Raw genomic sequence first — 20,182 nt, 5'->3', positions numbered from 1 at the left:
TCCCTTGATCCTGTTTTCAACTAGCTCTTCTTTGTCTTTCTCATGATAAGAGTATCTTTAAATTTTACCCAGATGAGGAATTCACTTCCTTAACTTTCACTTACTTCCTTTCTTGGTATGACTGTCACCTGGTTCTCTTCCTGGCACTAACACTGTTGACTCCTTTACTGAGTTTTCTTCCTCCATATATTACTAAAAAATTATCATTTATAAACTTTTGTTCTAGATCCTTAAGAGGCAATGTAAGCATTCATTACTGAGCAAGACATTGCTACACAGACACTGCTCCATCTCGTGGTACCAGCTTTTGAGCAGCCGTACTAACTGTGTCTCAGGACTGTGCTTCACAGAAAAGAAGGAGGGATAAATTTATTTATAAATACTCATTTCTTATTGGTCAAAGTTCTTGCCTACATTGTGTCCATTCTCTCACGTTTCTGAATAACACATTCATGGGCAGTAAGAAGAGTTCTGTGGCATCCTACATCTTTTGTCAGAGAATTCTCTGGGATAGGAAGCAAAGGGTGCCATACCACCCAAAAAAATGTTTAGGCGTGGGATTATGGTACTTTCTTCTTAGAACATAACACAATTGTAATTACATGATGTTGTAATAATCCATTTCATTCCTTAATTAGCTAAGTGTGTGTAACTTAGCACCTAGAACATAGTAAGTGTCCAAGTACATATTTATTAAGTGAATGAATGAGATAAATCAAGTAGCATTTTGTACTTATTAAAAGAACTGGTTTGAAAATCTGACAGATGTAATTTTGAATTCTTATTTCAGTCATATTGTGTGATCTTGGTGAGTTATTAAACTACGAAGTTTCTCCTTTCTCACAGGAAATATGTAGAGAATACGAAAAGATAATAAATATTCATAGTTTGCTTTCAGTTTTAGATGAGGCAACAGATGCAAATTTCCTTGTATTGGGCTTTGTACATAATAAGTCCTCAATTGTTTTTAATATTTATTTTTGTTTTAATTTTTGTGTTTAGTGGACTTAATTTTAATTTTGCTATTATGCAAATGATTGAGGTACATGTTCCTAAAAGATCAAATAGTAATTAGATTTTTGATGAAAAATAGTAGCCCCTGCTCCACCCTTCCCCACTTCTAAATTCCACTCCTTAGTGCTTTTCACTGTTTGATCTGTTACTACCTCTATATTCTGTATAATATATTTACATTACCACTTCTGATTTAGTTTTAGATGTTATTTATTAACTTTCTGTAATGGATGAGGGCTTACACTCAAGAAATCATTTCACAATGCATAACTTTCACCTCTTCTTATCCCTTCAGAAAAGTTTTACCATTATTTTTTAAATGTCACTCTCCATTGTTTACATCATTATGATAAATAATGTTCTCAGATATTTAATAGCATACTGATTAATAGCATACTGAGAAAAAAATACTGTGATTATATATGCATCATTTGGGCTTAATTTGGAATAACAGCCATCAATATTTGTTTAGAAATTTCTTTTTTATCTATTACAAAATTTCAGACAGAACACTCCTTCAATGTGTGTGTAGTAATTTGTTAATCCCATACCACAAATTTGTCCCTTCCCACTTCCCACTTTCCTGTTCCCTTAGATAATCACAAGTTTGTTTTCTGTATCTGTGAGTCTGTTTCTGTTTTGCACATACATTCATTTATATATTTTTTAGATTCCACATATAAGTGATATAGTATAGTATTTGTCTTTGTCTGACTTATTTCGGTAAGCACAATATTCATCCACGTTGCTGCAAATGGCAGAATTTTATTATTTTCTATGGCTGAGTAATATTCCATCATAGATATAGATATAGATATATAGATATATATTCCACTTTTTAATCTGATCATCTGTTTTAATCTGATCATCTGTTGAGGGGCGCTTGGGTTGTTTCGTGTCTTAGAACTTGAAGGGATATTGGAAAAGTTTGAAAATAATTTCTTTTTTTTTCAATTAATTTGTTTATTCATTTATTTTTGGCTGCTTTGGGTCTTCGTTGCTGCACGTGTCCTTTCTCTAGTTGCGGTGAGCTTTCGTTGCAGTGGCTTCTCTTGTTCGGGAGCACAGGCTCACGCACGCGGTCTTCAGTAGTTGTGGCACGTGGGCTCAGTAGCTTTGACGCACGGGCTCAGTTGCTCCGCGGCATGTAGGTATCTTCACGCACCAGGGCTCGAACCCACGCCCCGTGTTGGCAGGCGGATTCTTAACCACTGCGCCACCAGGGAAGTCCCTGAAAATACTTTATTAGTAAGACTTCTATACCCACCCAACCTGTAATCAAGAGTGATGTTAAAATAAAAGTCTTTGGCCAACATGTAAAATTTCAAAAAAAATCTATTTCCTGTTCACTCTTTTTATAATTGAATTTTATTTTTTATTGAAGTATAGTTGATTTACAATATTGTGTTAGTTTTAGGTGTACAGCATAGTGATTCAGTATTTTTGCAGATTATACTCCATTATAAGTTATTACAGGATAATTGCTATAATTCCCTGTGCATGCTTCTCCTCTCTTTCACTTTCTCTTAATAGACACACAGTGTAGGGCCTCCCTGGTGGCGCAGTGGTTGAGAGTCCGCCTGCCGATGCAGGGGATGCGGGTTCGTGCCCCGGTCTGGGAGGATCCCATATGCCGCGGAGCGGCTGGGCCCGTGAGCCATGGTCGCTGGGCCTGCGCGTCCGGAGCCTGTGCTCCGCAATGGGAGAGGCCACAACAGTGAGAGGCCCGCATACCGCAAAAAGAAAAAAAAAAAAAAAAAAAAAAAATAGACACACAGTGTATACATATATGTATTTTATTTATTTATTATTTATTTGTTTGTTTATTTATTTATTGGCTAAATCATTTGAGAGTAAGTTGCAGATTTAATTTTTCAGCATATATCTTCATAGGACAAACACATTATCTTACATAGTCAGAGTACACTTATAAAATTAAGCTTAAAATTGATGCAGTACTATTTTCTAATATAAAATCCATATTCAAGTGTTACCAAATTGTCTCAGTAATATATTTTATAGCAATGTGCCCCAATAAGGATCCAACAGGAAATCACATGTGTTAGTTTTCATATCTCTTAGGTTTCTTTAAACGGACACCATTCCTAAGCCATTCTTTTTCTTTCCTGACATTGACCCTTTTAATGACTATGTCAAAATTATTTAGGAAAAGTTATTTTATAGTATATTCTTTGATTTCTATTATTTCTTCCTGATGAGTATCTGATATTTGATTTTTAATCTGTAGCAAAATACTGCATAAAATGTTCTTCATAAATCATCTCATCAAGAGGCACATAATGTCAGTTTCCCCATCATTGATAATATTAACTTTAGTCACTTGGTTAAGGTGATGTCTTCCAGATTTCTCTTGGGTAAAAGAACTTTTAAAAAAATTAATATTCTTTTGGAAACTTGGGATAAATGAGGAAAAGCGACAGGAAAAGTGTTCTCAGAAACCTAGCTTTCAGTATTGTCAATATTTCTTGATTGATTGTGAATTCTCATACTAAATATCAAAGGCTTATGCTTAGAGTGGAAATAAGATAAGGGAAACCCATAACAGTATATCTAATGATATATGTGTCAAATTGCTTTATTTGGGGATTTCTTAAAGAAGTTTGCTCCCTGTGTTGTTAAAATTTATGTTACAGCTTGTTTAGGCAAAGGGCCTTCATATCAGTAGGGTTTCTTCTACTTGTTGCTTAAAAAACAGGTATGACTTTTTTCCTCTATAGCTCCCAGTGACACACACAGTGACTGACAGCTACTCTTAAAAGATGAGCACGTATTTCTTTATTAAGAATCTCTTTCCAAGGAACTGCCACATAATTTTAATACAATTTAATCAGAAAGGGGCTATCTGGGTTGACTTCATTATACATTCACACATTCAATCACACCAGCATCACCTTTCAAATACCATCTCTTACAAATGGATGCTGTTAACTTTCTCAACAGTAAAGGCACAGGCATGTGATTTCCACCCATCAGTGGAGAATTAATAAATCACCCAACATATTACAGTTTCACGCCAAGTTTGCACCTTCATCAGGGAATGAAATTAGCAGAGCAAATCCTGGCTAATTGTGAAAGATGCTAATTACCCGCTCACCCTGTAAAATAAGGCATGAGTGATGTGTGAGGAGCCCTGAACAGAGTCAAGAGCACTTGGAAATGCAACACTTAAATAAAGCCTAAAGCTGCTTATGCAGAGAGAAATGGAGACCAGACAGAGAGTACAATCTACAGCCGGTACAATGAAAAAGAATTTGCAGGGATTTTTTAAGATCTCATTTCAGAACTGTAGCAAGACTAGTAGAGTCTTGGATGACTCCAGGGACTCAGTATGGAGCCTTTACTTCAAGGTCTGTAACGTAAATCCCCACCTGACCCTACTGGGAGCACGTCCTCACTGGTTAATAGCTGTTCACAGCCAGGACACGGAATAGCTGTGAAAGAAGCGACCTCAGTTGAGCTACTCCTGGGTGGGGCGTCCCCATTACAGACCGGCAATAATTCTCTCCCCTGCTGCTGGTCTCTGCAGAGAGGCCAGGAGCTGAACAGGTCACTGGATGTGGATCCTCAGCAGGCATTTCAGAGGCTGCCAGCGCCTGCTTGGCTGAGACCAACTGGTGGAGGTGAGATGGGAGGATTTAGCACTATCACTCTCAATCTGGGACCCTTCCCTGGATGGGAGACTTATTTCCCCAAAGTTGTCAATTTTCACTTTTTACCAGCACGAGGCTCACATTAAGAAGGGATGCATGTTCCTCATAGTACTGTTTAGGTGTGTGATTTTTTTAAAAAAACCACAAAAAACAAAAAACTGTGCTACAACATGTACTAACTTTTTCTACACTTTCTACCTCCTCTGAAGATCTGAACAAGCACTTAAGACCTCAGTACATCTAAACCCAAATAAACAAAACGAATGTTTCTATTTTTCAGCTTGCCTGTTAGGTCCCACACACTAAATTTGCGTATGAAGGGCAATTATCGCTTTAAATTTAATTAAAATGTCCCTGACTAATGACGTGTGCAAGCCGCTAAAATAATTTCACCATTTACAATTGCAAAGGTTACCCAGAAAATGTTGTTGTATTGTGGTTAATTTGTGTAGTGATGCAAAGGTGATAAATTATTAACTCCCCAAAGAGGCAGTATGGAAATTCTTCAAAAGATGAACTTTGTGACACAATTTAAAACATCAAAATGACAAAAAATAAAGGGAAAAGAAAGAAAGAAAGAAAGAAAGAGAGGTGGGGGGAGAAAGAAAGAAAGAAAGAAAAAGAAAGAAAGAGAAAGAATGAAAGATAGGAAGGAAGGAAAAGAAAAAAGAAAGGTAAAAGAAAAAAAAGTTAAATTCCCCCAAATTTCCAAATCATCTCTTTTAACAAAAAAAAGTGAATAATAAAAATGTGTTTATACTATTATTATTGTAATTCAATATAATCTACTTAACTTTAAAAAATAAAGTAGAAATCTTCTTTCATTTTTAGATTTTTCTTTTTACTAATCATAAACAACAAATTCATGACAAGATAAAGGCAACTGCTTGCTTCATTCCATGACTACCACTCCTAGAATGAATTACATGTTGTGATATACTCTACCTCCAGAACACAGTAAGTTTTCAATACATCATTATTAATATATGATTAAACTCGTTAGAGTGGCAGGGGGTTAAAAATAATTCCATCCAGAAAATCTTTCATTTTTAATTCAACAGTTTTAATAGTCCTTAAAATTAAAAAAGGAAAACAGGGCTTCCCTGGTGGCGCAGTGGTTGAGAGTCCGCCTGCCGATGCAGGGGACACGGGTTCGTGCCCCAGTCCAGGAAGATCCCACACGCTGCGGAGCGGCTGGGCCCGTGAGCCATGGCCGCTGAGCCTGCGCGTCCGGAGCCTGCGCTCTGCAACGGGAGAGGCCACAATGGTGAGAGGCCCGCGTATCGCAAAAAAAAAAAAAAAAAAAAAAAGGAAAACAAACTGTACTGTGGGCATGCCATATTGCCAGTTATTCCTCTCAGTATGCGACATACTCCCCTTAGTAATCCAAAATTTGTACTTTCACAGAAGGTAGAGCTGCTATTATATATATATATATATATATATATACACACACACACACACATACATATATATTTTATATATCATTATATATTATTTAAATCTTCCTGGGATATATTAAGAGGTCACACAGTAATTGCAAAAGCATAGAAATTGTTTTGATGTTAAAAATAAAATTTCAGAACCTTATTAATATCATGATTGGTGTTCCCTGTAATAGATTTTGTTGTTATCACGCAGGTGAAAAACTACTCTCTGATTTACAATCTTAAAAAAGGAAGACAGGTAGCAAAATATATCCTCATAATGCTATACAAGCTGTATCATATTAAAATTAAGAATATCAATTGCATTCAGTAATACATTTTGTAATTGATTGATTACTGAAAAATTATAACTTTCTTGTTGCTGAATGCTTGCCTTGACAGGATATTGTCAATTCTCATATAACAGATTGGGTCAGATTTGACTGTTGCCTTAATTATTCTTTACTTCTGTGTTGGAATTTTTTTCGTTCATTGGCTATAAACACTAAATTCGTGTGTAAATTCTGGTTATCTGACCTTATATTTGCGGTGGAAATAACTTAGTGGTAGAATTGGAATTATAATTTTGGGGATTAGGTAGAAGAATGAATCTCTTCTCAAATTCTCATTAATCTTATTTGCTATTAGAAAGAAATATACCTAGAGAAGATAGAGCATTGTGTCTGCAGTGCTTAGCTGTAGGCTTCAGCCTGCCTCTGATCCCCTAACAATGCTTTGTATTTGGTTCCTAGAAGATACTGACAGACTGTTTCAACTAAACGTACTTGTGATTTCTTGTTCTGACAAGGACCAGAACAACAGCAGGGGTGTCCTTATCATCATCAGTATCACTGTCAGGGAAAGAAGAGTGCCAGCACTGAGCAGTCTGCTCAGGCCTCTCTTGGCACCAGCAATCGTGGTGGTGACAGCTTCTTGGCTCTATGAATGTTGCTAACATACCACACAATCTAGACCCCGAGGGCCTCAATGGGCTGCACCTATGTTTTTCTTCTTATTTAGTATTAAGTAGAGTCATGTATGCATAAAACGATTTAACAAATGTTCTGTAACCATTTAAACTATTGCAATAAATACATTTTTTATTGTAAAAATAGTACTTCAATAGCCATCTGACAGATGATGTTTTTTTCCCTAGAAATATTGTCTAAATGGAATAGTAGTGGCCCAGTGAGCATGGAGGACCCTGGAAGTAATAAATGATGATCAGAGCTCTGTAGAAGGCTAAGATTTGTGGCTATTTCAACTAGATGACTGTAAGATCTTAGGTGTTAGGGAATTTGAGTACATGACCAGTTTACTTACTTTAAATAAGTTAAGTTATATGCTGCTCTTTTTCCCTCCTAGCTCTGATTTTCACAAGGCAACTCATAAAAATGTAGGTTCTTCAAGGCATTGTTAGGTTAAGGGCTGTTAATGTGGTTTAGGGGGAAGATACCTCATTGACTCAGGAAACCTTGACATTAAATCTTAAGGCTTTATTTTTTTCTACCAGGCAGAGTCAAAGCTTTATTGAGGGTGATCCATCTGGGGGTTGTTTAGTGGATAATAACCCTGTGAAATCCCAGATTCTTTCATGACAAAATCACTTCCATCCATTCAATCTTGAAGGAGCAAAAGACTTCTTCTGCAAGCGAGGGTTAATACATTTGAATGTTCTTGTTTCTGAGATTACAAATGCATTCTTTTTCCATATCCAACAGTTCTTGATCCATATCCAACTGTTTTTGTTTCATAGCCTTCTGTTTATTTTTAGAATGCTAGTCATATTTTTTGAGACGCTTATTCAGTTTATGGTAATTCCTTTTTTTAGATTACTCTTTTATTTATGTTAGTTCAGGAGTGATCTCTCATTGGGATCGTTCCATTAAATTAATTTTTCTCATGGCAGCCATATCGTGGCTGGTTGGATAGTTTCTGTCCATGCTTACTCCTCCGTGTTTGATTTCTCTGCACTGACTTTTCCAGGACCCCAGGGTTCTCAGATGAGAACCAACTCTTATATTTCTGATTCTATATTATTGTCTTAAGGAAATATAACCAATCCGTTTTGAGAATCAGGGTGTCACTTGGCCCAGCTCTTCGTCGGAGGATTGTCACTGACCTTTGACATTCCGGTGATATTGCTCATTATGTATGCTATATTGCTCAGATCCTAACCAGAGTCCAAGCTATTTCCAGCCTCCATTTGCAGACCCAGTGGTCTGTTTCCTCACAGAGGGTAGAGCATTGTTAGAGCTAGGTCGCATGGGAGTTGAACACAAAGATGCCACGAGTCATTTCCAGTAGTGGAGCCTGTGGGTTTGCCTCTTCGAGGTCTTATTTTCTGTGTTTTCATTCCATTTTGTTCCCCAGATAAAGTTAATCCACTTTTGACCATGAATATGTCTTTTGAAATATGTACTAATAATGTTTCAACTGTCATGTTGTGTTTTTGTGTATGAGGATTCAGTGCATACTGTCTCTAACGTATTTGCCAGAAGACCTCCCAAAAACATATTTTAAAATATATGTTTTATATTGTCCAAACTAACCTTGGACAGTTTCATAATAGGTTATGTTTTTTACAGAATCCAAAGATCGGAAGGAATACAGAACATGTTAGTTCTCAAATACAAGCAGGATATTTATCTGAGCGTGAAGCATCTAAATACAAGAATGGAGAAACCTGGAATATAAATTTTAAGATTGGTATACAGGATATTTTACAGTTTTAATATATTTAACCTATGGATACAAAATTTAAAGGTGTCAAAACATACCTATCGGGATCTATCAATCAACTAATCAATTAATCAATAGATAGATATAATAAGCATAGTTTAGAGATTCTGAGACCTGAATATGTGACTGTTGGGTATATAACTCTCCAACAAAAGACATGTTCAGAATGCTATCAAGAATGTGCAACTGGGGCTTCCCTGGTGGCGCAGTGGTTGAGAGTCCACCTGCCGATGCAGGGGACACAGGTTCGTGCCCTGGGCCGGGAAGATCCCACATGCCGCGGAGCGGCTGGGCCCGTGAGTCATGGCGGCTGAGCCTGCGCGTCCGGAGCCTGTGCTCCGCAACGGGGGAGGCCACAACAGTGAGAGGCCCGCGTACCGCAGAAAAAAAAAAAAAAAAGAATGTGCAATTGACTTTATCTTGTAAAATATCTTACTCTATAAAAATATTTTAAAGTGTCATCAATTCATATTTGACACAAAATGTTGAAGTTTTAAAAATCTAATATCACATTAAATCACTTTATTGATTCAGTACAAAAAAAACTTAAATTGGCAATAGGTATATTTAAAATAAGTAGCATGAATCAACTTTCTTGCTAGGTTATTAAACTTAAAATTGCAGGAACCAAAAGAGGAAATATACATGCTATTCAGAAATAGGTGGGATAATTTTTTCCTCCATTGGAAAAAATCCATTTATTTCAGGTGTTTACATATTGATCTTATCAGTGCTAATAATACTAATACAATTCAAACTTTCAATTGTGCCAAACTTTCAAATTTTTTCCACGCTAGTTTTCCAATGAGAATGTGGCAAAATGTATAAAAGTATACATGAACCATTCATTTTTTTAGCCAACAAGTATTTAGGGACATCTACTCTGTATAGAGCATAACTAAGTTTTAAGTAGAACTCAAATAAGTCACACATTTTGCTATGGTAACCATCTCTTATTTTTGTCTACACAGCACCGTTTTCTTTGGGGAATTTTCTATCCCACAGAGCACCTGAACATGGTATATCAACTTTCAATATGTAGGGGCTCTATCAATATTTATTAAATAATTAAGATGCTTTCTTATAATATGATTCAAATGCAATAACAAATGAAAAGAACAAAGAATTTAAGAATGTAAGAAAAAGAATACAACTTTAAGCAAATGAGAGCCATGAAAATGACTACATTGTATCTAATATTTTTAAAAAATAATTTTCTTACTCATAGAGAACACAAGAAACAAATTGTTTCTGTATATATAAGCCCATGGTAAGAATTTTTCCAGCATTCAATGAATACTTCTTGGATTTTAAGAGACTATCATTCTGAGATATTCCATTCTGGGGGACTCTCCAGAGTTACATTTTATTACTCTCAGCCACCAGGTCCTCAGTTCTCGCTTCTTCTGTCTCCTTAAATTTCTATGTTCTACCCTTAATGACACCTTTGGAATATGTAGATAAAGATATGCACTTTTTTTTGTTTGTTTGTTTCCATCAGATAGCATTGCCAACCCTCCACACGTGTAAAGCATGATTGAATCTGACAGAAAATGTCACAGACATTTTATGTGTCAATATTTCTCCTAGTTGCTCCCAATTTTATCCTTTCCATTGCCTGTTTATTTTAAAATGAAACACATTTTTACAAAGGGCATTTGTATTGAAATTTCCAACCATGATCTTTCTTAGAGGACTGTTCTTTTCTTTAAAATACCATGATTTGCATATCCAAAGTCAGTTTAATTTCCTTGCTTTCATTATCCCAAACTTTCACATATCAGGAAGCTGGTTCCCATTCTAAGTTGAAGGGGAAAGTTGGGATGGTAAGAAGTAAAAGAGACCACTGAGTTGACAATAGCTTTCTGTTGGCTACTGAAGGCTACACTACTTTTTTTTTTTTTTTTTTTTTTGCGGTACGCGGGCCTCTCACTGTTGTGGCCTCTCCCGTTGCGGAGCACAGGCTCCGGACGCGCAGGCTCAGCGGTCATGGCTCACGGGCCCAGCCGCTCCGCGGCATGTGGGATCTTCCCGTACCGGGGCACGAACCCGTGTCCCCTGCATCGGCAGGCGGACTCTCAACCACTGCGCCACCAGGGAAGCCCAAGGCTACACTACTTTGAGGAGATGTTTCAAAGGAGAAAAAGGAGCACTTGAAAGTCATATTGAATTTATTTTCAATACATTACAAGATTACAACTTTTTATAATTATTCACCTTTTTAAAACAGCACTTGCAATAAATACTTTGTATTTCTAAAGTCTTACTCTTTCGTTATCTTGCCATCCTTTTAGTTGCCATCCTGAAGGAAGAGTTAAAGTTGCATGCAGATGTGTCACTTGTAATAACCAAATTTCAAACATTCTACTGGGAAATAATGTTACTTGAGAAATACACTGATAGCAAAACTCTCAAACCAAAGAATAACAAGAGCTCTCTGTAAAATTAGATTCACCAAATGGTGTGAAACTTTGATGCTCACATAGTCAACCTAGGCACTATTTTTTTTTTTCTTTTTATTCTTTTTGCGGTACGCGGGCCCCTCACCACTGCGGCCTCTCCTGCTGCGGAGCACAGGCTCCGGACGCGCAGGCTCAGCGGCCATGGCTCACGGGCCCAGCCACTCCGTGGCATGTGGGATTCTCCCGGACCAGGGCACGAACCCGTGTCCCCCGCATCAGCAGGCGGACTCTCAACCACTGCACCACCAGGGAAGCCCTCCATCTTACCATCTATTATAGGTTCAGACATGGTAAACATATTTTTTGAGTTACCTATAATAAAGAGTAAAAAGCATGCTAGAAAGTTGGTAACTAAGAAAATCCTTCAGAACAGATTTAAGCTTGGTTGATTATAACAAGACCAATAGTCAAGTAATTTTTTTCTTATAGCTTTCTTAAGAATAAATCAACATTGTCAATTTAGAACTGTCTACTCATCAAATATGAGCTTTTTAGTTTCAATCCTTTTACTTTATTAAAAAGAAAATATCTATAGAGTAAAGAGCAAATTAATGAATGTTTATAAATGATGAGTTGAATTCATTTTGCATACATAGAAAAATATCATATTTTAGGAAGATTATTTTGGAATTACTTCCCCTAAAATGAGTGAGCTTCTTATAACCATGCCAGTATGTCTATAAACAGAAAAATAAGTAGAAACAAGTTCTAGGTTAACTGGTCATGATAATAGAACAAATCCTTTAAGTATAAAGGGACTAGATAAAATTACAAGTTTCATATTTTTCTGTCTAGAATAAACTTCTCTTCATCAAGTCAGCTGGCTCCTCTTCGTCTATAAATCCTCTGAAGAGGCAGTTTACACATAACACAGGTGTTAAATATAATCTACCCCTTTGGTTATTTACCTTTAAGATTCGATATATTCATTGGTTTAAGAGGAGAACAGAAGCCTTGACTGCTTATGTGTTGGGGAGGAAAAGAAATTTTAGGGACATATTCTAGCCTAAGTCAAAGTTAACACGTCTTGGCTTTCATTACTCAAAGGAATGCCAAGTCTAGTTGGGAATAGGGCCTGCCACTGTGTCATCACCTCACAACTGTTAGATGCTGACAATAACCCATTTTGGAGGTAATATCCTGACAAACACCACTCTCCCATGATTTAGTTTTGGCATATTTGCAAGTATTCATGAACACTGCCAGAAAAATAAGTTATTCCTACGGGAATTCTTGGAATAAATTAAAAAATAATCATTTCCTTAGTTATGATTTTTATGTACTGATAAAAAGTAGTGAAGCAGGAAAATTTGTGGGCAAAATGAGCTCTTAATCATATTGATTACATATTTGTAAAACATTAAACATGATTTCATGATGTGCTCTTGAAATCATAAGAAAAGAGAAGCTCAGAATTACAACCTAAGAGGCAAGGGAAAAAATTCTCATGAATGACTATGTGTTATGTAAAATGTTTATAATTAAAATAAAAAGTGACTGCTTTGCTATTCTTCACTCAGACCCTGTATTTTTTTTTTTTTTTTTTTTTTTTTTTCTTTTTGCGGTATGCGGGCCTCTCACTGTTGTGGCCTCTCCCGTTGCGGAGCACAGGCTCCGGACGCGCAGGCCCAGCGGCCATGGCTCACGGGCCCAGCCGCTCCGCGGCATATGGGATCCTCCCAGACCGGGGCACGAACCCGCATCCCCTGCATCGGCAGGCGGACTCTCAACCACTGCGCCACCAGGGAGGCCCCAGACCCTGTATTTTTAAAAATGGGATTCCAGTGGCATTTTGCTAATTATGAGTCACGATACACCTAAAACCTAGTTCTTAAAGAGAAAAGGAGGCAGAAATTTCCAGTCTCTAATTTAGCCAGCTCAACTGTTCAGATTTTAAAACCGGTAATATAAAATCTCACTATATTGTGTGAAGAGCCAAGTAATATATAGATAGCTATAAAAATAAGGACACATAAATATCAGAATCACTTCTTTAAAAAAAAACTGCGATTTGAGGACGATTTAGAAAGTAAGAATTCTTATAAAAACTAAGATATTGTAAAGAATGGAATTATACAACTTAAAGTATCTGGATATTAGCTTGAACTTTCCCCCTCAACTTAAATACCCCTATAATTGCATTTATATTTGAGGTAAATTTTAGATTTATATCATAACAATCCTTTCTTGCAATCAAAACATGATTCATTGACTGTCTTTGAGTGACAGTGGTGCTCACCAAATAGGCCCGCTGCTTCCCTATACTTCTTCCTCACCCCCAGGAAGTTAGTGGGACCACATTAATATCTCCAGCCATTAAACTTTGAGCAAACGTGGTATGAGTTCCTTCTTGGCCTATACAAGTATATGCATGGCTGAGTCGCTTTGCTGTGCACATGAAACTAACACAACATTGTTAATCAGCTATACTCCAATATAAAATAAAAAGTTAAAAGTAAAAAAAAAAAACAACTAGTAAACAATACTGTTTCTTCCAAAGCCACAGTGATTCAAGAGTTTACATGTTGCAGAGCCTAAATTATTGCCTTGTCACTTTATGTGTGTGTGTTTCATTTAGTACTCTCAGTTGTCCTATGGAATAGTGTTATATCTATTTGATAAATTAGGAAACTAAGAATAAAATTGGTCATCACTGACATGATGGACATAGTAAAAATATATGTGTTGAGATCAGACAGAAAAGCGTTCAAGTCCTATCTTTGCCACTTGCTTCTTATGTGATCTTGGCCAGGTTATATTTTAAAGCCTCAGATCCCTCACCTGAAAAATGGGAATTATTGCAGTTCCTCTTTGTGGGATTATAGTGAGAATTTAGTGACATATGTTAAGCTCTTAACATGTTGTAGAAACTCAATAATGGAGACCTATTTTTCTTATATTGTCACAAACCCACAGGCTGTTTGACGTCTTTTAATCTTTGACTTTTTTCTAACGGTTAGGATAGGACATAGGGAAAAATCAGCTTTAAGATGGGGCATTTTCATATTACAGAGAATCAGGTACAATCAAGGGTGCCACCATGGCACAAAGATATATATTCCTTACATGGAAAAGATTCTTTCTTTGGTTCTTCTTCTTTTTTTTTTTTTTTAATGTGGGCAATATACTTTACTACACTTGTCCAAAAATTAAATATTGCAGAATTATAAATTCTGGGTTCCATAGTAAATTCTTTAGAAAACGTTTTTTTTTTTTTAACCTTTTGTCAATTTTAGGAGGAACACATTTTGAGGTAGGAAGATGGAATTGTAAGAGGAGATCCATTGTTAAGAGTTCTCTGTTAAGATTCCAGGGAATCTTTGAAGAATATTTGTACCCAAGAACACAAGGATGATAAAGGTGATCTTTCTAAATGATTATCTAAAGCTGTATATTGCCTGATTAAATCTTTCCATTTTTTCCCCTCAAGAATAAGGTTTAAATTTTGTAGCACTTGTGTAGACTGATCTGCTTTCTGTTGATTTTTCAGACTCACCACCATCTTTTTCTTGTAAGCATTAAATCAAGCTATAGTCAATTTCTCAAGTGATCCATATTCATTTATCCCCCCAGTCATTATATATGCAAACCTATGATAACATTTCCATTGCAGACCTGGGGCTTATTGTTCTCTAGGGTGAGAATATAAACCAATTAAGAACAGAGTCATTTTTAGGGATGAGTAAAGAAGTTGTTTGGAAGATAAACCTTCCCGAAGAGACAAGCAGACCTGAGAAATGGAGAAATATCAGGAGAAAGAGCATTTGAGCATCTGGATCTAGCCATACATAAAGTCAAAACTATACCATCTGACTTCCCATGTACAGACGACAAACATAATTTCTTTCATTTGCAATTATACTTATTCACAGATTTTCATTTTTATAATTTTCCCCCAAATTTCCTTAAGGTGTGGACGCTAAATTTAGCGTGCATAGGAATCTCTGGAGAAGCTTGTTAGTGACAGATTTATGGCTTCACTTTTAGAATTTCTGATTTAACCATTTGGAGAAAGAACCCAGGAATTTGTATTTTTAAGCCAATATCTCATGTGTTTCTTATATATCTGAGCTTTTCATACTTTAAGAAAAATTGGCTTTAAGGATTAAGGAATTACATGTTTTGACAGTACTTGAAAAACATAGCAACATACATCGGCAACTTTGCCTGGTACAAATACTGGGTGTTCTTCTTATCCCTGCAAATATACATACAATGAATAATATTTGTTTTACTCAATCAGATAACTGAAAATATGAAATCAATGACTGTATTTTTATAGAGTCATCCCTTTGGTCAATAACCATTGGCTGTCTTTACCTAACCCTCAACACCAGGGCACACTAACAGATAATCACTGAATTTAATGACTTCATATTGCCCTAGGTTCAGGACAGCTGTTCCAGAACCTTCTGATGTGAACTGATACTTCTCACTGCTGATGGCGACCGTGGCCCATGCCATCGCTCCATCTGCTCAGCTGTCACTTGCAGCAGCTGCTGCTCTTGCTTTGGCAGCCTCGGCCTGGCTATCTGTGCCTCGCACCTGCACTACTCCTCCGCGCTGCTAAAATCACAATACATTTCACCCTCCACTCCCAAACAGAGGAATTCCTTAGTCATTTCTCCTTTTAGATTCAGAGAAGCCCTTTGTGAAACATCTACAGGGCTCACTTTAAAAATCCCTTTCTTCTCAAACTTAGCAATTTCATACTATTAATGATTTCTTAAATCGGAGGCGGCGGCGGCGGGGCGGGGGTGGGGTGGGGCGGGCTTAGTCTTGTTTGCCACAGCAGAAATACAGAGCTTCACAAATGCAATTGTTCAGATGATGCTTGCTCTTAAAAAATAGTAATAATAATAACGTAATTTTTAAGAACTCAAAAATTTTACTAAATACAGAAGAGAATAAGCCCTTAGAGATTTTTGCAATTTATTCATATATATTTATATATATAAATATATATATAAACAAATGTGATGACTATAAGCTTACCATATATTTGATTAACAAACAGAGAGAAAAGTAGTATGTTACTCTCAGTGAGAAATATAAAATTTTAGAAACATGAATTTATAAGCCAGTTTGGGAGATATAAATACATAGAAATGATTGAAATATAAGATATAGAATGATCGATTAAAGTTTCTTTAGAAGAGCTCATCTCCCCAACACTTCTTCAGTGCCCTCCTTTATCTCTAAAGGCAGATGACTCCTCCCCTGCAGAAAATGGAAGGTTTATAAATTAGGGAAATTAAACAAGAAGAGCTTTGGATTCAGGGATGTAAAATGAAGCACAAGGCAAGGATGCAATAGAAGGAAAAATTAAGGGAGAGGCTAGTACATGATAATCTCTATATGTTGCATCAGAATTCTAAGTTCTAATCTTCCTCCCTGCTCCTAGAATAGGAGTCAATTCTATAACAGTCAATTCTATAGCAGTCAATTCTATAACTATCCATACTCTTTAAATTAGGAGATTACATTTTCCCTTTGGTGTGTGTGGGGGGGGGGCCCTCCACATTTTTGTATTTGAGGTGTTTAAAGAATTTTTTTAAGAGAGAAAATCATGGTTCTTGTACAAGTACAACATAATCGTGTCAAACAAAAAAGAAATCCGAATTAGTAAAGACAGACCTTGTTTAGAAGGATTATTGCGAGGGAGGGAAAGAGGCTCTTGCCTGGAAGAGAGACCAGAACTAGGTATGAACTTTATTATGCTGAAGCAGAGGGCAGTCGGATTTCTAAGGGCTGGGTGAGCTAGAAGAAAAGTACTGGAGAAGGTTGGGAGGAGGTCAAATGCCATCTGTGCTTGTGAATTGGTTTTATCCAAAGGAAAAATAAACTTCTCCTATCTTTAGGACAGGAGGTAGTTTCATAGCTCAGAATAAGGCACCCCACTACAATCAGGGTCCCATCTCCCACAGAAACAGAGAGAGAGTAGTGCTATCTCTTTTGAAATAATTAAAAATAATTCTGATAAGACTAGGGGTCTTTGTCTAGGCACATTATGAAGGTAAATAATAATCTTTCCTATTGTAGAGGAAGACATGTATCAACAAAACAAAGAAGCAAGACCATGGGAACTCAGTAAACTTTGAAAAACATTATATATATATATATATATATATATGTCATGGCTTCTTTCCAGACGCAGCTATGATAGAAAAGTTTTGCCTTTCTCTGTGTGTTAATTGCTACTTATGCTTTCATATTCTAGAATAAACTGACACTTGAAGATAAAATTATACTATTTCACCTTGGGAAAAAAATAATATACACACATGTATTTCTCTGTCACTGTTGCTCCTTGTATAGACTTCACTAGCAATAGCAATTGTAACTCTTAATCCAAACAACCTAATTTCCTTGTACAGAGAAAAACATGGAAGGTAGAAAAGTAAGAATTGACTGTCATACACAAACATTTTAAGAAATTAACTGAATACATGTAACTGGCAATGTTGAATTGTATCTGAGTTCTATGTTCCTGGAAAGTAGTAACAAATCCAGAAATCCCCAAGCCTTGTGTGTTCCAAGAAAAGGCTAGCCATAAAGGACCTTCCAACTCTCACATATTTAGAAATAAGACACTTCTCCCTCCTTCCTCATGACTCTCATATACTTGTGTATGATTCTTTTGTTTAGTTGCCTCTATAAAACCCCAGACTCCTCCTTTTCTTTGAGATGTTCTTCATCTCTTTTTCCCTATCACAGTAGGTGAACACAGTTACCTCCTTAATTGTCCTGTGCGTTTGTCTTTCACATAGCACAACTTTCTACAGCCATGTACATCCCTTTTATAATAATTTACTAATAATTTCTGGAGGTAGGAAAACATTTCATACACAATGAAGGTCAAGGCTTTTCTTAATTATAGACACCAACTCCCAGACGTAAAACAAATACATGAGAGCTTATAGTTTCAGCTCTACGATCTCAGCCACAGGTCACAAGTAAAAATACACAAAAACTCGCACATTCCTTCCCAGCAGGCACGAATTTATTTATTTATTTGAGGTGGCAAACAGACAAATCAATGAAAATAACAAACTGGATTCTCCACCATATCTTACCTAGTGGAGAACAGGTTAATACCACTGATCAACCAAGAACACCAAACAGTCAGACGATAAAACCAAATTATCAATTATTGCTGCCACCCACCAATGCAGAATCGTTTAGTGGTTGTACAGGAACCAGAGACAAAAAGGAAAACACAGAATCAGAAGAGAGCAGGAAAAAAAATCAAGAGTAAAAGAGAGTCACAAGCTTTAAAATTTCATTATCATTTGGAATTCACTTTGGGAGCAAAGAAAAGCCATGCCTGGGGTTAAGCATCCCAGTAAGCACTCTTCTCCATCAGTACAGTTTACTAAACTCTGGCAGGTAAGTCCACGAGTATCTTGGAATGATACTCTAAAATGAAAGCCACATTGTTGTTTGAGTCCTCTATGGTCAAGTTTACCAGTTGCTAATTCTGCCCTCACAGATTGAGCTTCCCTGTCAGCGTCTGTAGTGTTTCATTCTCAAATATAAGCTGACAGCCATAGATCAGCAAATATTTTGAGCATAAGAATAAAAGATATCAAAGCCAACAAACAAGGAAAGTCATTATAAAGTAAAAAGAGCCCATTCAGTTTACAGGTTTTTAAAATGGGAGAAAAAATGATTTTGCATATTATACAAATATGCTCACTGTGTTATCTTATTCACCCCTACCAGCAGCAGCTATCAAATGATTTACTCAACAAACAAAAACGCAGAGATTTCCAAATGAAGTTTAAGTGTTTAAGAAGGCAAAGGAGAGCAAAGAGGTAGGCAGGATCACTTTTTGAGGGAAGTGATTTGTTAATTAATACTATGACATATATCATAAAAGCTATAAAGAGGGCTTCCCTGGTGGCGCAGTGGTTGAGAGTCCGCCTGCAGGGGACATGGGTTTGAGCCCCGGCCCGGGAAGATCCCACATGCCATGGAGCAACTAAGCCTGTGCGCCACAACTACTGAGTCTGTGCGCCACAACTACTGAAGCCCGCGTGCCTAGAGCCTGTGCTCTGCAACAAGAGAAGCCATTGCCATGAGAAGCCCGCGCACCGCAACGAAGAGTAGCCCCGGCTCGCAGTAACTAGAGAAAGCATGTGCGCAGCAACAAAGACCCAATGCAGCCAAAAATTAACTAATTTGAAAAAGGAGACAGAGGATTTTAAATGCTGGAGTGAGCTACTGGAAAATTACTAGAGGGCATTAAGGGGTAGTTTGGTCCATTTGATTAGGCCTCTGTGTTTACCAATTGTTGTTTATTGAAATTAGGCTCCTAGCCTCCCACAGACACTGGGAGCAGTGGCTCTGCTTTTCCTGATGGTTACATTTGAAAGGATGGTTGCAAGGTCCTTGAGAAAGACATTCCTGGGTTGTAGAAGTTTCACATTTCAAAGAAGAGAAGAAGATTTTACAATTGCAAGTTTTCTAAAGTAAATGCTCTAATAAAAGGGAGTTCAAGGGCCCATAGTCAGGAAGAGGGCTAACATTTTGCCAAGTTGTTAAGGCTGTCTTGGTCAGTAGCATAGAGGGTATTCTAGGAAATACATGTATTTAAATTTAATTTATCAAAAATCTGGAATATGTATGTGTAACATAATCAAATTAAATTAAAATCCTGTGCCTACTTGTTTTATAATAGTGAAAGAAGTGATATCAATTTTTCCCTTACTTTTCATTTTGTTGTTCCTTTCTTTAACAAATAATTACTGAACAAGTCTTCTTTGTTTGAGAAACACAAAGCACACACACATAAGAGAGAGGCAGACTTTTCAACAGCAGTGGGAATTAAGTCATTGAAATTAAGGCTTTTACTCAGAATCAT

This window comes from Mesoplodon mirus (assembly GCF_964341445.2).
Source record: "Mesoplodon mirus genome assembly, chromosome: 12".
Taxonomy (NCBI): domain Eukaryota; kingdom Metazoa; phylum Chordata; class Mammalia; order Artiodactyla; family Ziphiidae; genus Mesoplodon; species Mesoplodon mirus.
This window is presented reverse-complemented; position numbering follows the sequence as displayed.